This window comes from Nomia melanderi, unplaced genomic scaffold, assembly GCF_051020985.1.
Source record: "Nomia melanderi isolate GNS246 unplaced genomic scaffold, iyNomMela1 scaffold0695, whole genome shotgun sequence".
In the NCBI taxonomy this organism is placed as follows: domain Eukaryota; kingdom Metazoa; phylum Arthropoda; class Insecta; order Hymenoptera; family Halictidae; genus Nomia; species Nomia melanderi.
In genome coordinates, this window is record NW_027475809.1 from 10,001 (window position 1) to 22,500 (window position 12,500).

Here is a 12,500-nt window from a genome sequence, read left to right on the forward strand (position 1 = left end):
TCGGGCTGCCTTTTTATCCATGGATTAAGCGCCGAAAAATTTTTAAAACGCATAATAAAAAAGTTTATTCTTGACCGCAGGGACTTAGAAAAATTTCGGGTCGCCGCGTTCGACCTGCTGGCATTACCGCGCGGCCTGGACAGCCCGCTTCGACCGATACATTTTTTTCATTTTCAGAGAAAAAAAAATTTTTGTCAATTTTTTCAACCTTAAAAACGTTAATAAACTGCACTCTTATGCACGGATTAAGCATTGAAAAATTTTTAAAACATGTAATCAAAAAGTTTATTCTTGACCGTTCGGACTTAGAAAAATTTCGAGTACCTCGGATCGCCGGCTGGAATTACCGCACGGCCTGGACAGCCCGCATCGACCGATACATTTTTTCCATTTTCAGTGAAAAAAAAATTTTTGTCAATCTTCTCAACGTTAAAAACGTTAATAAACTGCGTTTTTATGCGTGGATTAAACATTGAAAAAATTTTGAAATATGTGATGAAAAAGTTTACTCTTGACCGTTCGGACTTAGAAAAATTTCGAGTACCTCGGATCGCCGGCTGGAATTACCGCACGGCCTGGACAGCCCGCATCGACCGATACATTTTTTCCATTTTCAGTGAAAAAAAAATTTTTGTCAATTTTCTCAACGTTAAAAACGTTAATAAACTGCGTTTTTATGCGTGGATTAAACATTGAAAAAATTTTGAAATATGTGATGAAAAAGTTTACTCTTGACCGTTCGGACTTAGAAAAATTTCGAGTACCTCGGATCGCAGGCTGGAATTACCGCACGGCCTGGACAGCCCGCATCGACCGATACATTTTTTCCATTTTCAGTGAAAAAAAAATTTTTGTCAATTTTCTCAACGTTAAAAACGTTAATAAACTGCGTTTTTATGCGTGGATTAAACATTAAAAAAATTTTGAAATATGTGATGAAAAAGTTTACTCTTGACCGTCGGGACTTAGAAAAATTTCGAGTACCCCGGATCGCCTGCTGGAATTACCGCACGGCCTGGACAGCCCGCATCGACCGATACATTTTTTCCATTTTCAGTGAAAAAAAAATTTTTGTCAATTTTCTCAACGTTAAAAACGTTAATAAACTGCGTTTTTATGCGTGGATTAAACATTAAAAAAATTTTGAAATATGTGATGAAAAAGTTTACTCTTGACCGTCGGGACTTAGAAAAATTTCGAGTACCCCGGATCGCCTGCTGGCATTACCGCACGGCCTGGACAGCTCGCTCCGACGAATCGGTTTTTTCCATTTTTTCCGAAAAATAAATTTTTGTAATTTTTTTTAATGTCAAAAACGTTAATAAACTTCATGTTTACGCATGGATTAAACATTGAAATAATTTTAAAACGCTTATTAAAAAAGTTGGTGTCGACCGTGGGACTTAGAAAAATTTCGGGAAGTCCGATTCGCCTGCTGGAATTACCGCACGGGCAGGACACCTCGCTCCGACGAATCGGTTTTTTCCATTTTTTCCGAAAAATAAATTTTTGTAATTTTTTTTAATGTTAAAAACGTTAATAAACGTCATGTTTACGCATGGATTAAACATTGAAATAATTTTAAAACGCTTATTAAAAAAGTTGGTGTCGACCGTGGGACTTAGAAAAATTTCGGGAAGTCCGATTCGCCTGCTGGAATTACCGCACGGGCTGGACACCTCGCTCCGACGAATCGGTTTTTTCCATTTTTTCCGAAAAATAAATTTTTGTAATTTTTTTTAATGTTAAAAACGTTAATAAACTTCATGTTTACGCATGGATTAAACATTGAAATAATTTTAAAACGCTTATTAAAAAAGTTGGTGTCGACCGTGGGACTTAGAAAAATTTCGGGAAGTCCGATTCGCCTGCTGGAATTACCGCACGGGCAGGACACCTCGCTCCGACGAATCGGTTTTTTCCATTTTTTCCGAAAAATAAATTTTTGTAATTTTTTTTAATGTTAAAAACGTTAATAAACGTCATGTTTACGCATGGATTAAACATTGAAATAATTTTAAAACGCTTATTAAAAAAGTTGGTGTCGACCGTGGGACTTAGAAAAATTTCGGGAAGTCCGATTCGCCTGCTGGAATTACCGCACGGGCTGGACACCTCGCTCCGACGAATCGGTTTTTTCCATTTTTTCCGAAAAATAAATTTTTGTAATTTTTTTTAATGTTAAAAACGTTAATAAACTTCATGTTTACGCATGGATTAAACATTGAAATAATTTTAAAACGCTTATTAAAAAAGTTGGTGTCGACCGTGGGACTTAGAAAAATTTCGGGAAGTCCGATTCGCCTGCTGGAATTACCGCACGGGCAGGACACCTCGCTCCGACGAATCGGTTTTTTCCATTTTTTCCGAAAAATAAATTTTTGTAATTTTTTTTAATGTTAAAAACGTTAATAAACGTCATGTTTACGCATGGATTAAACATTGAAATAATTTTAAAACGCTTATTAAAAAAGTTGGTGTCGACCGTGGGACTTAGAAAAATTTCGGGAAGTCCGATTCGCCTGCTGGAATTACCGCACGGGCTGGACACCTCGCTCCGACGAATCGGTTTTTTCCATTTTTTCCGAAAAATAAATTTTTGTAATTTTTTTTAATGTTAAAAACGTTAATAAACTTCATGTTTACGCATGGATTAAACATTGAAATAATTTTAAAACGCTTATTAAAAAAGTTGGTGTCGACCGTGGGACTTAGAAAAATTTCGGGAAGTCCGATTCGCCTGCTGGAATTACCGCACGGGCAGGACACCTCGCTCCGACGAATCGGTTTTTTCCATTTTTTCCGAAAAATAAATTTTTGTAATTTTTTTTAATGTTAAAAACGTTAATAAACGTCATGTTTACGCATGGATTAAACATTGAAATAATTTTAAAACGCTTATTAAAAAAGTTGGTGTCGACCGTGGGACTTAGAAAAATTTCGGGAAGTCCGATTCGCCTGCTGGAATTACCGCACGGGCTGGACACCTCGCTCCGACGAATCGGTTTTTTCCATTTTTTCCGAAAAATAAATTTTTGTAATTTTTTTTAATGTTAAAAACGTTAATAAACGTCATGTTTACGCATGGATTAAACATTGAAATAATTTTAAAACGCTTATTAAAAAAGTTGGTGTCGACCGTGGGACTTAGAAAAATTTCGGGAAGTCCGATTCGCCTGCTGGAATTACCGCACGGGCTGGACACCTCGCTCCGACGAATCGGTTTTTTCCATTTTTTCCGAAAAATAAATTTTTGTAATTTTTTTTAATGTTAAAAACGTTAATAAACTTCATGTTTACGCATGGATTAAACATTGAAATAATTTTAAAACGCTTATTAAAAAAGTTGGTGTCGACCGTGGGACTTAGAAAAATTTCGGGAAGTCCGATTCGCCTGCTGGAATTACCGCACGGGCTGGACACCTCGCTCCGACGAATCGGTTTTTTCCATTTTTTCCGAAAAATAAATTTTTGTAATTTTTTTTAATGTTAAAAACGTTAATAAACGTCATGTTTACGCATGGATTAAACATTGAAATAATTTTAAAACGCTTATTAAAAAAGTTGGTGTCGACCGTGGGACTTAGAAAAATTTCGGGAAGTCCGATTCGCCTGCTGGAATTACCGCACGGGCAGGACACCTCGCTCCGACGAATCGGTTTTTTCCATTTTTTCCGAAAAATAAATTTTTGTAATTTTTTTTAATGTTAAAAACGTTAATAAACGTCATGTTTACGCATGGATTAAACATTGAAATAATTTTAAAACGCTTATTAAAAAAGTTGGTGTCGACCGTGGGACTTAGAAAAATTTCGGGAAGTCCGATTCGCCTGCTGGAATTACCGCACGGGCTGGACACCTCGCTCCGACGAATCGGTTTTTTCCATTTTTTCCGAAAAATAAATTTTTGTAATTTTTTTTAATGTTAAAAACGTTAATAAACGTCATGTTTACGCATGGATTAAACATTGAAATAATTTTAAAACGCTTATTAAAAAAGTTGGTGTCGACCGTGGGACTTAGAAAAATTTCGGGAAGTCCGATTCGCCTGCTGGAATTACCGCACGGGCTGGACACCTCGCTCCGACGAATCGGTTTTTTCCATTTTTTCCGAAAAATAAATTTTTGTAATTTTTTTTAATGTTAAAAACGTTAATAAACTTCATGTTTACGCATGGATTAAACATTGAAATAATTTTAAAACGCTTATTAAAAAAGTTGGTGTCGACCGTGGGACTTAGAAAAATTTCGGGAAGTCCGATTCGCCTGCTGGAATTACCGCACGGGCTGGACACCTCGCTCCGACGAATCGGTTTTTTCCATTTTTTCCGAAAAATAAATTTTTGTAATTTTTTTTAATGTTAAAAACGTTAATAAACGTCATGTTTACGCATGGATTAAACATTGAAATAATTTTAAAACGCTTATTAAAAAAGTTGGTGTCGACCGTGGGACTTAGAAAAATTTCGGGAAGTCCGATTCGCCTGCTGGAATTACCGCACGGGCTGGACACCTCGCTCCGACGAATCGGTTTTTTCCATTTTTTCCGAAAAATAAATTTTTGTAATTTTTTTTAATGTTAAAAACGTTAATAAACGTCATGTTTACGCATGGATTAAACATTGAAATAATTTTAAAACGCTTATTAAAAAAGTTGGTGTCGACCGTGGGACTTAGAAAAATTTCGGGAAGTCCGATTCGCCTGCTGGAATTACCGCACGGGCTGGACACCTCGCTCCGACGAATCGGTTTTTTCCATTTTTTCCGAAAAATAAATTTTTGTAATTTTTTTTAATGTTAAAAACGTTAATAAACTTCATGTTTACGCATGGATTAAACATTGAAATAATTTTAAAACGCTTATTAAAAAAGTTGGTGTCGACCGTGGGACTTAGAAAAATTTCGGGAAGTCCGATTCGCCTGCTGGAATTACCGCACGGGCTGGACACCTCGCTCCGACGAATCGGTTTTTTCCATTTTTTCCGAAAAATAAATTTTTGTAATTTTTTTTAATGTTAAAAACGTTAATAAACGTCATGTTTACGCATGGATTAAACATTGAAATAATTTTAAAACGCTTATTAAAAAAGTTGGTGTCGACCGTGGGACTTAGAAAAATTTCGGGAAGTCCGATTCGCCTGCTGGAATTACCGCACGGGCAGGACACCTCGCTCCGACGAATCGGTTTTTTCCATTTTTTCCGAAAAATAAATTTTTGTAATTTTTTTTAATGTTAAAAACGTTAATAAACGTCATGTTTACGCATGGATTAAACATTGAAATAATTTTAAAACGCTTATTAAAAAAGTTGGTGTCGACCGTGGGACTTAGAAAAATTTCGGGAAGTCCGATTCGCCTGCTGGAATTACCGCACGGGCTGGACACCTCGCTCCGACGAATCGGTTTTTTCCATTTTTTCCGAAAAATAAATTTTTGTAATTTTTTTTAATGTTAAAAACGTTAATAAACGTCATGTTTACGCATGGATTAAACATTGAAATAATTTTAAAACGCTTATTAAAAAAGTTGGTGTCGACCGTGGGACTTAGAAAAATTTCGGGAAGTCCGATTCGCCTGCTGGAATTACCGCACGGGCTGGACACCTCGCTCCGACGAATCGGTTTTTTCCATTTTTTCCGAAAAATAAATTTTTGTAATTTTTTTTAATGTTAAAAACGTTAATAAACTTCATGTTTACGCATGGATTAAACATTGAAATAATTTTAAAACGCTTATTAAAAAAGTTGGTGTCGACCGTGGGACTTAGAAAAATTTCGGGAAGTCCGATTCGCCTGCTGGAATTACCGCACGGGCTGGACACCTCGCTCCGACGAATCGGTTTTTTCCATTTTTTCCGAAAAATAAATTTTTGTAATTTTTTTTAATGTTAAAAACGTTAATAAACGTCATGTTTACGCATGGATTAAACATTGAAATAATTTTAAAACGCTTATTAAAAAAGTTGGTGTCGACCGTGGGACTTAGAAAAATTTCGGGAAGTCCGATTCGCCTGCTGGAATTACCGCACGGGCTGGACACCTCGCTCCGACGAATCGGTTTTTTCCATTTTTTCCGAAAAATAAATTTTTGTAATTTTTTTTAATGTTAAAAACGTTAATAAACGTCATGTTTACGCATGGATTAAACATTGAAATAATTTTAAAACGCTTATTAAAAAAGTTGGTGTCGACCGTGGGACTTAGAAAAATTTCGGGAAGTCCGATTCGCCTGCTGGAATTACCGCACGGGCTGGACACCTCGCTCCGACGAATCGGTTTTTTCCATTTTTTCCGAAAAATAAATTTTTGTAATTTTTTTTAATGTTAAAAACGTTAATAAACTTCATGTTTACGCATGGATTAAACATTGAAATAATTTTAAAACGCTTATTAAAAAAGTTGGTGTCGACCGTGGGACTTAGAAAAATTTCGGGAAGTCCGATTCGCCTGCTGGAATTACCGCACGGGCAGGACACCTCGCTCCGACGAATCGGTTTTTTCCATTTTTTCCGAAAAATAAATTTTTGTAATTTTTTTTAATGTTAAAAACGTTAATAAACGTCATGTTTACGCATGGATTAAACATTGAAATAATTTTAAAACGCTTATTAAAAAAGTTGGTGTCGACCGTGGGACTTAGAAAAATTTCGGGAAGTCCGATTCGCCTGCTGGAATTACCGCACGGGCTGGACACCTCGCTCCGACGAATCGGTTTTTTCCATTTTTTCCGAAAAATAAATTTTTGTAATTTTTTTTAATGTTAAAAACGTTAATAAACGTCATGTTTACGCATGGATTAAACATTGAAATAATTTTAAAACGCTTATTAAAAAAGTTGGTGTCGACCGTGGGACTTAGAAAAATTTCGGGAAGTCCGATTCGCCTGCTGGAATTACCGCACGGGATGGACACCTCGCTCCGACGAATCGGTTTTTTCCATTTTTTCCGAAAAATAAATTTTTGTAATTTTTTTTAATGTTAAAAACGTTAATAAACTTCATGTTTACGCATGGATTAAACATTGAAATAATTTTAAAACGCTTATTAAAAAAGTTGGTGTCGACCGTGGGACTTAGAAAAATTTCGGGAAGTCCGATTCGCCTGCTGGAATTACCGCACGGGCTGGACACCTCGCTCCGACGAATCGGTTTTTTCCATTTTTTCCGAAAAATAAATTTTTGTAATTTTTTTTAATGTTAAAAACGTTAATAAACGTCATGTTTACGCATGGATTAAACATTGAAATAATTTTAAAACGCTTATTAAAAAAGTTGGTGTCGACCGTGGGACTTAGAAAAATTTCGGGAAGTCCGATTCGCCTGCTGGAATTACCGCACGGGCAGGACACCTCGCTCCGACGAATCGGTTTTTTCCATTTTTTCCGAAAAATAAATTTTTGTAATTTTTTTTAATGTTAAAAACGTTAATAAACGTCATGTTTACGCATGGATTAAACATTGAAATAATTTTAAAACGCTTATTAAAAAAGTTGGTGTCGACCGTGGGACTTAGAAAAATTTCGGGAAGTCCGATTCGCCTGCTGGAATTACCGCACGGGCTGGACACCTCGCTCCGACGAATCGGTTTTTTCCATTTTTTCCGAAAAATAAATTTTTGTAATTTTTTTTAATGTTAAAAACGTTAATAAACGTCATGTTTACGCATGGATTAAACATTGAAATAATTTTAAAACGCTTATTAAAAAAGTTGGTGTCGACCGTGGGACTTAGAAAAATTTCGGGAAGTCCGATTCGCCTGCTGGAATTACCGCACGGGCTGGACACCTCGCTCCGACGAATCGGTTTTTTCCATTTTTTCCGAAAAATAAATTTTTGTAATTTTTTTTAATGTTAAAAACGTTAATAAACTTCATGTTTACGCATGGATTAAACATTGAAATAATTTTAAAACGCTTATTAAAAAAGTTGGTGTCGACCGTGGGACTTAGAAAAATTTCGGGAAGTCCGATTCGCCTGCTGGAATTACCGCACGGGCTGGACACCTCGCTCCGACGAATCGGTTTTTTCCATTTTTTCCGAAAAATAAATTTTTGTAATTTTTTTTAATGTTAAAAACGTTAATAAACGTCATGTTTACGCATGGATTAAACATTGAAATAATTTTAAAACGCTTATTAAAAAAGTTGGTGTCGACCGTGGGACTTAGAAAAATTTCGGGAAGTCCGATTCGCCTGCTGGAATTACCGCACGGGCTGGACACCTCGCTCCGACGAATCGGTTTTTTCCATTTTTTCCGAAAAATAAATTTTTGTAATTTTTTTTAATGTTAAAAACGTTAATAAACGTCATGTTTACGCATGGATTAAACATTGAAATAATTTTAAAACGCTTATTAAAAAAGTTGGTGTCGACCGTGGGACTTAGAAAAATTTCGGGAAGTCCGATTCGCCTGTTGGAATTACCGCACGGGCTGGACACCTCGCTCCGACGAATCGGTTTTTTCCATTTTTTCCGAAAAATAAATTTTTGTAATTTTTTTTAATGTTAAAAACGTTAATAAACTTCATGTTTACGCATGGATTAAACATTGAAATAATTTTAAAACGCTTATTAAAAAAGTTGGTGTCGACCGTGGGACTTAGAAAAATTTCGGGAAGTCCGATTCGCCTGCTGGAATTACCGCACGGGCTGGACACCTCGCTCCGACGAATCGGTTTTTTCCATTTTTTCCGAAAAATAAATTTTTGTAATTTTTTTTAATGTTAAAAACGTTAATAAACGTCATGTTTACGCATGGATTAAACATTGAAATAATTTTAAAACGCTTATTAAAAAAGTTGGTGTCGACCGTGGGACTTAGAAAAATTTCGGGAAGTCCGATTCGCCTGCTGGAATTACCGCACGGGCAGGACACCTCGCTCCGACGAATCGGTTTTTTCCATTTTTTCCGAAAAATAAATTTTTGTAATTTTTTTTAATGTTAAAAACGTTAATAAACGTCATGTTTACGCATGGATTAAACATTGAAATAATTTTAAAACGCTTATTAAAAAAGTTGGTGTCGACCGTGGGACTTAGAAAAATTTCGGGAAGTCCGATTCGCCTGCTGGAATTACCGCACGGGCTGGACACCTCGCTCCGACGAATCGGTTTTTTCCATTTTTTCCGAAAAATAAATTTTTGTAATTTTTTTTAATGTTAAAAACGTTAATAAACGTCATGTTTACGCATGGATTAAACATTGAAATAATTTTAAAACGCTTATTAAAAAAGTTGGTGTCGACCGTGGGACTTAGAAAAATTTCGGGAAGTCCGATTCGCCTGCTGGAATTACCGCACGGGCTGGACACCTCGCTCCGACGAATCGGTTTTTTCCATTTTTTCCGAAAAATAAATTTTTGTAATTTTTTTTAATGTTAAAAACGTTAATAAACTTCATGTTTACGCATGGATTAAACATTGAAATAATTTTAAAACGCTTATTAAAAAAGTTGGTGTCGACCGTGGGACTTAGAAAAATTTCGGGAAGTCCGATTCGCCTGCTGGAATTACCGCACGGGCTGGACACCTCGCTCCGACGAATCGGTTTTTTCCATTTTTTCCGAAAAATAAATTTTTGTAATTTTTTTTAATGTTAAAAACGTTAATAAACGTCATGTTTACGCATGGATTAAACATTGAAATAATTTTAAAACGCTTATTAAAAAAGTTGGTGTCGACCGTGGGACTTAGAAAAATTTCGGGAAGTCCGATTCGCCTGCTGGAATTACCGCACGGGCTGGACACCTCGCTCCGACGAATCGGTTTTTTCCATTTTTTCCGAAAAATAAATTTTTGTAATTTTTTTTAATGTTAAAAACGTTAATAAACGTCATGTTTACGCATGGATTAAACATTGAAATAATTTTAAAACGCTTATTAAAAAAGTTGGTGTCGACCGTGGGACTTAGAAAAATTTCGGGAAGTCCGATTCGCCTGCTGGAATTACCGCACGGGCTGGACACCTCGCTCCGACGAATCGGTTTTTTCCATTTTTTCCGAAAAATAAATTTTTGTAATTTTTTTTAATGTTAAAAACGTTAATAAACTTCATGTTTACGCATGGATTAAACATTGAAATAATTTTAAAACGCTTATTAAAAAAGTTGGTGTCGACCGTGGGACTTAGAAAAATTTCGGGAAGTCCGATTCGCCTGCTGGAATTACCGCACGGGCTGGACACCTCGCTCCGACGAATCGGTTTTTTCCATTTTTTCCGAAAAATAAATTTTTGTAATTTTTTTTAATGTTAAAAACGTTAATAAACGTCATGTTTACGCATGGATTAAACATTGAAATAATTTTAAAACGCTTATTAAAAAAGTTGGTGTCGACCGTGGGACTTAGAAAAATTTCGGGAAGTCCGATTCGCCTGCTGGAATTACCGCACGGGCTGGACACCTCGCTCCGACGAATCGGTTTTTTCCATTTTTTCCGAAAAATAAATTTTTGTAATTTTTTTTAATGTTAAAAACGTTAATAAACGTCATGTTTACGCATGGATTAAACATTGAAATAATTTTAAAACGCTTATTAAAAAAGTTGGTGTCGACCGTGGGACTTAGAAAAATTTCGGGAAGTCCGATTCGCCTGCTGGAATTACCGCACGGGCTGGACACCTCGCTCCGACGAATCGGTTTTTTCCATTTTTTCCGAAAAATAAATTTTTGTAATTTTTTTTAATGTTAAAAACGTTAATAAACTTCATGTTTACGCATGGATTAAACATTGAAATAATTTTAAAACGCTTATTAAAAAAGTTGGTGTCGACCGTGGGACTTAGAAAAATTTCGGGAAGTCCGATTCGCCTGCTGGAATTACCGCACGGGCTGGACACCTCGCTCCGACGAATCGGTTTTTTCCATTTTTTCCGAAAAATAAATTTTTGTAATTTTTTTTAATGTTAAAAACGTTAATAAACGTCATGTTTACGCATGGATTAAACATTGAAATAATTTTAAAACGCTTATTAAAAAAGTTGGTGTCGACCGTGGGACTTAGAAAAATTTCGGGAAGTCCGATTCGCCTGCTGGAATTACCGCACGGGCTGGACACCTCGCTCCGACGAATCGGTTTTTTCCATTTTTTCCGAAAAATAAATTTTTGTAATTTTTTTTAATGTTAAAAACGTTAATAAACTTCATGTTTACGCATGGATTAAACATTGAAATAATTTTAAAACGCTTATTAAAAAAGTTGGTGTCGACCGTGGGACTTAGAAAAATTTCGGGAAGTCCGATTCGCCTGCTGGAATTACCGCACGGGCTGGACACCTCGCTCCGACGAATCGGTTTTTTCCATTTTTTCCGAAAAATAAATTTTTGTAATTTTTTTTAATGTTAAAAACGTTAATAAACGTCATGTTTACGCATGGATTAAACATTGAAATAATTTTAAAACGCTTATTAAAAAAGTTTACTCTTGACCGTGGGGACTTAGAAAAATTCCGGCTTGCACGGATTCGACCACTCTGTTTTTCGGAGTTTCTGAGAAAAATAAATTTTTGTAATTTTTTTCATTATGATTTCTGAGTTCTCCCAGTAGTTTAATGTAAGGATTAAGCATTTAAAAATTTTTAAATCGAATATTAAAAAAGTTTACTCTTGCAATTTTTGGAAAAAAAAAATTCTAAAAAATTTTTCTTTCGGTGGAAACTAACGTTTAATATGTACAATAACGATTTATCGAATAAAAATCGTATGTTAATATATGTTCGAATCGACCATAGTTTCAGCGGCTAAGTACCAGCAGCCCGGCCGGTTGGTCTGTACGCGCGGCAGTTTACCACCATAAGCGCCCGTGCTGAGCGGCCGGCGCCGCGGTCGTCGCGGCCGCCCGTTTGGTTACTATAAGAGAGCACGTCGGTTCGAGCGGACCGGTCGGCGCAGCGGCGGGCGAGCGGCTATTCTACGATCTCGGTCGAGAAGCAGTCGTTCAGCTCCTCGAGGTCCATTCCTCGACTGTTCTGTACCGCGTTCCGTTGCGAATTTTTCTCTACACAGCATGACCACGGGTCGGTGTCTCAGACCGAATGGCCCTTATGTGGTAAGCCCAGAATGTTGGGTTGGATACAACGTATATTCGTTATACTTGTACGACTCTCACATCAACTCTCAGAAACCCAAAAGGGGTTTTCTATCCGAGCGAAAATATATTTTTCGTATACAAAAATTTAATGGCAAAGACCAAACGAAATACTACACACAAAAAGGGGCGACGAACAAAAATTGTTCGAATGAAATATAATATATACATATAAAATTGAGGTGTCCTAAGAGAGAAATACATAAACTAAGAGGTATATATTATAAGAAATATATATTATTTCTGGGCAAAGAAGAGAGAACGAAAAGAAGAGTATGATCTTTAACGCGAGGGCCTCGACATGGGTACGCCTAGCATGGTTCGCGCTTTCTCGATATGTCCAGCATGTTAACGTACGCGGTCTTCGGACTTCGTGCGTTATGTCCGTGCTTACACGATGGAGAGCGCTCGAGCATAC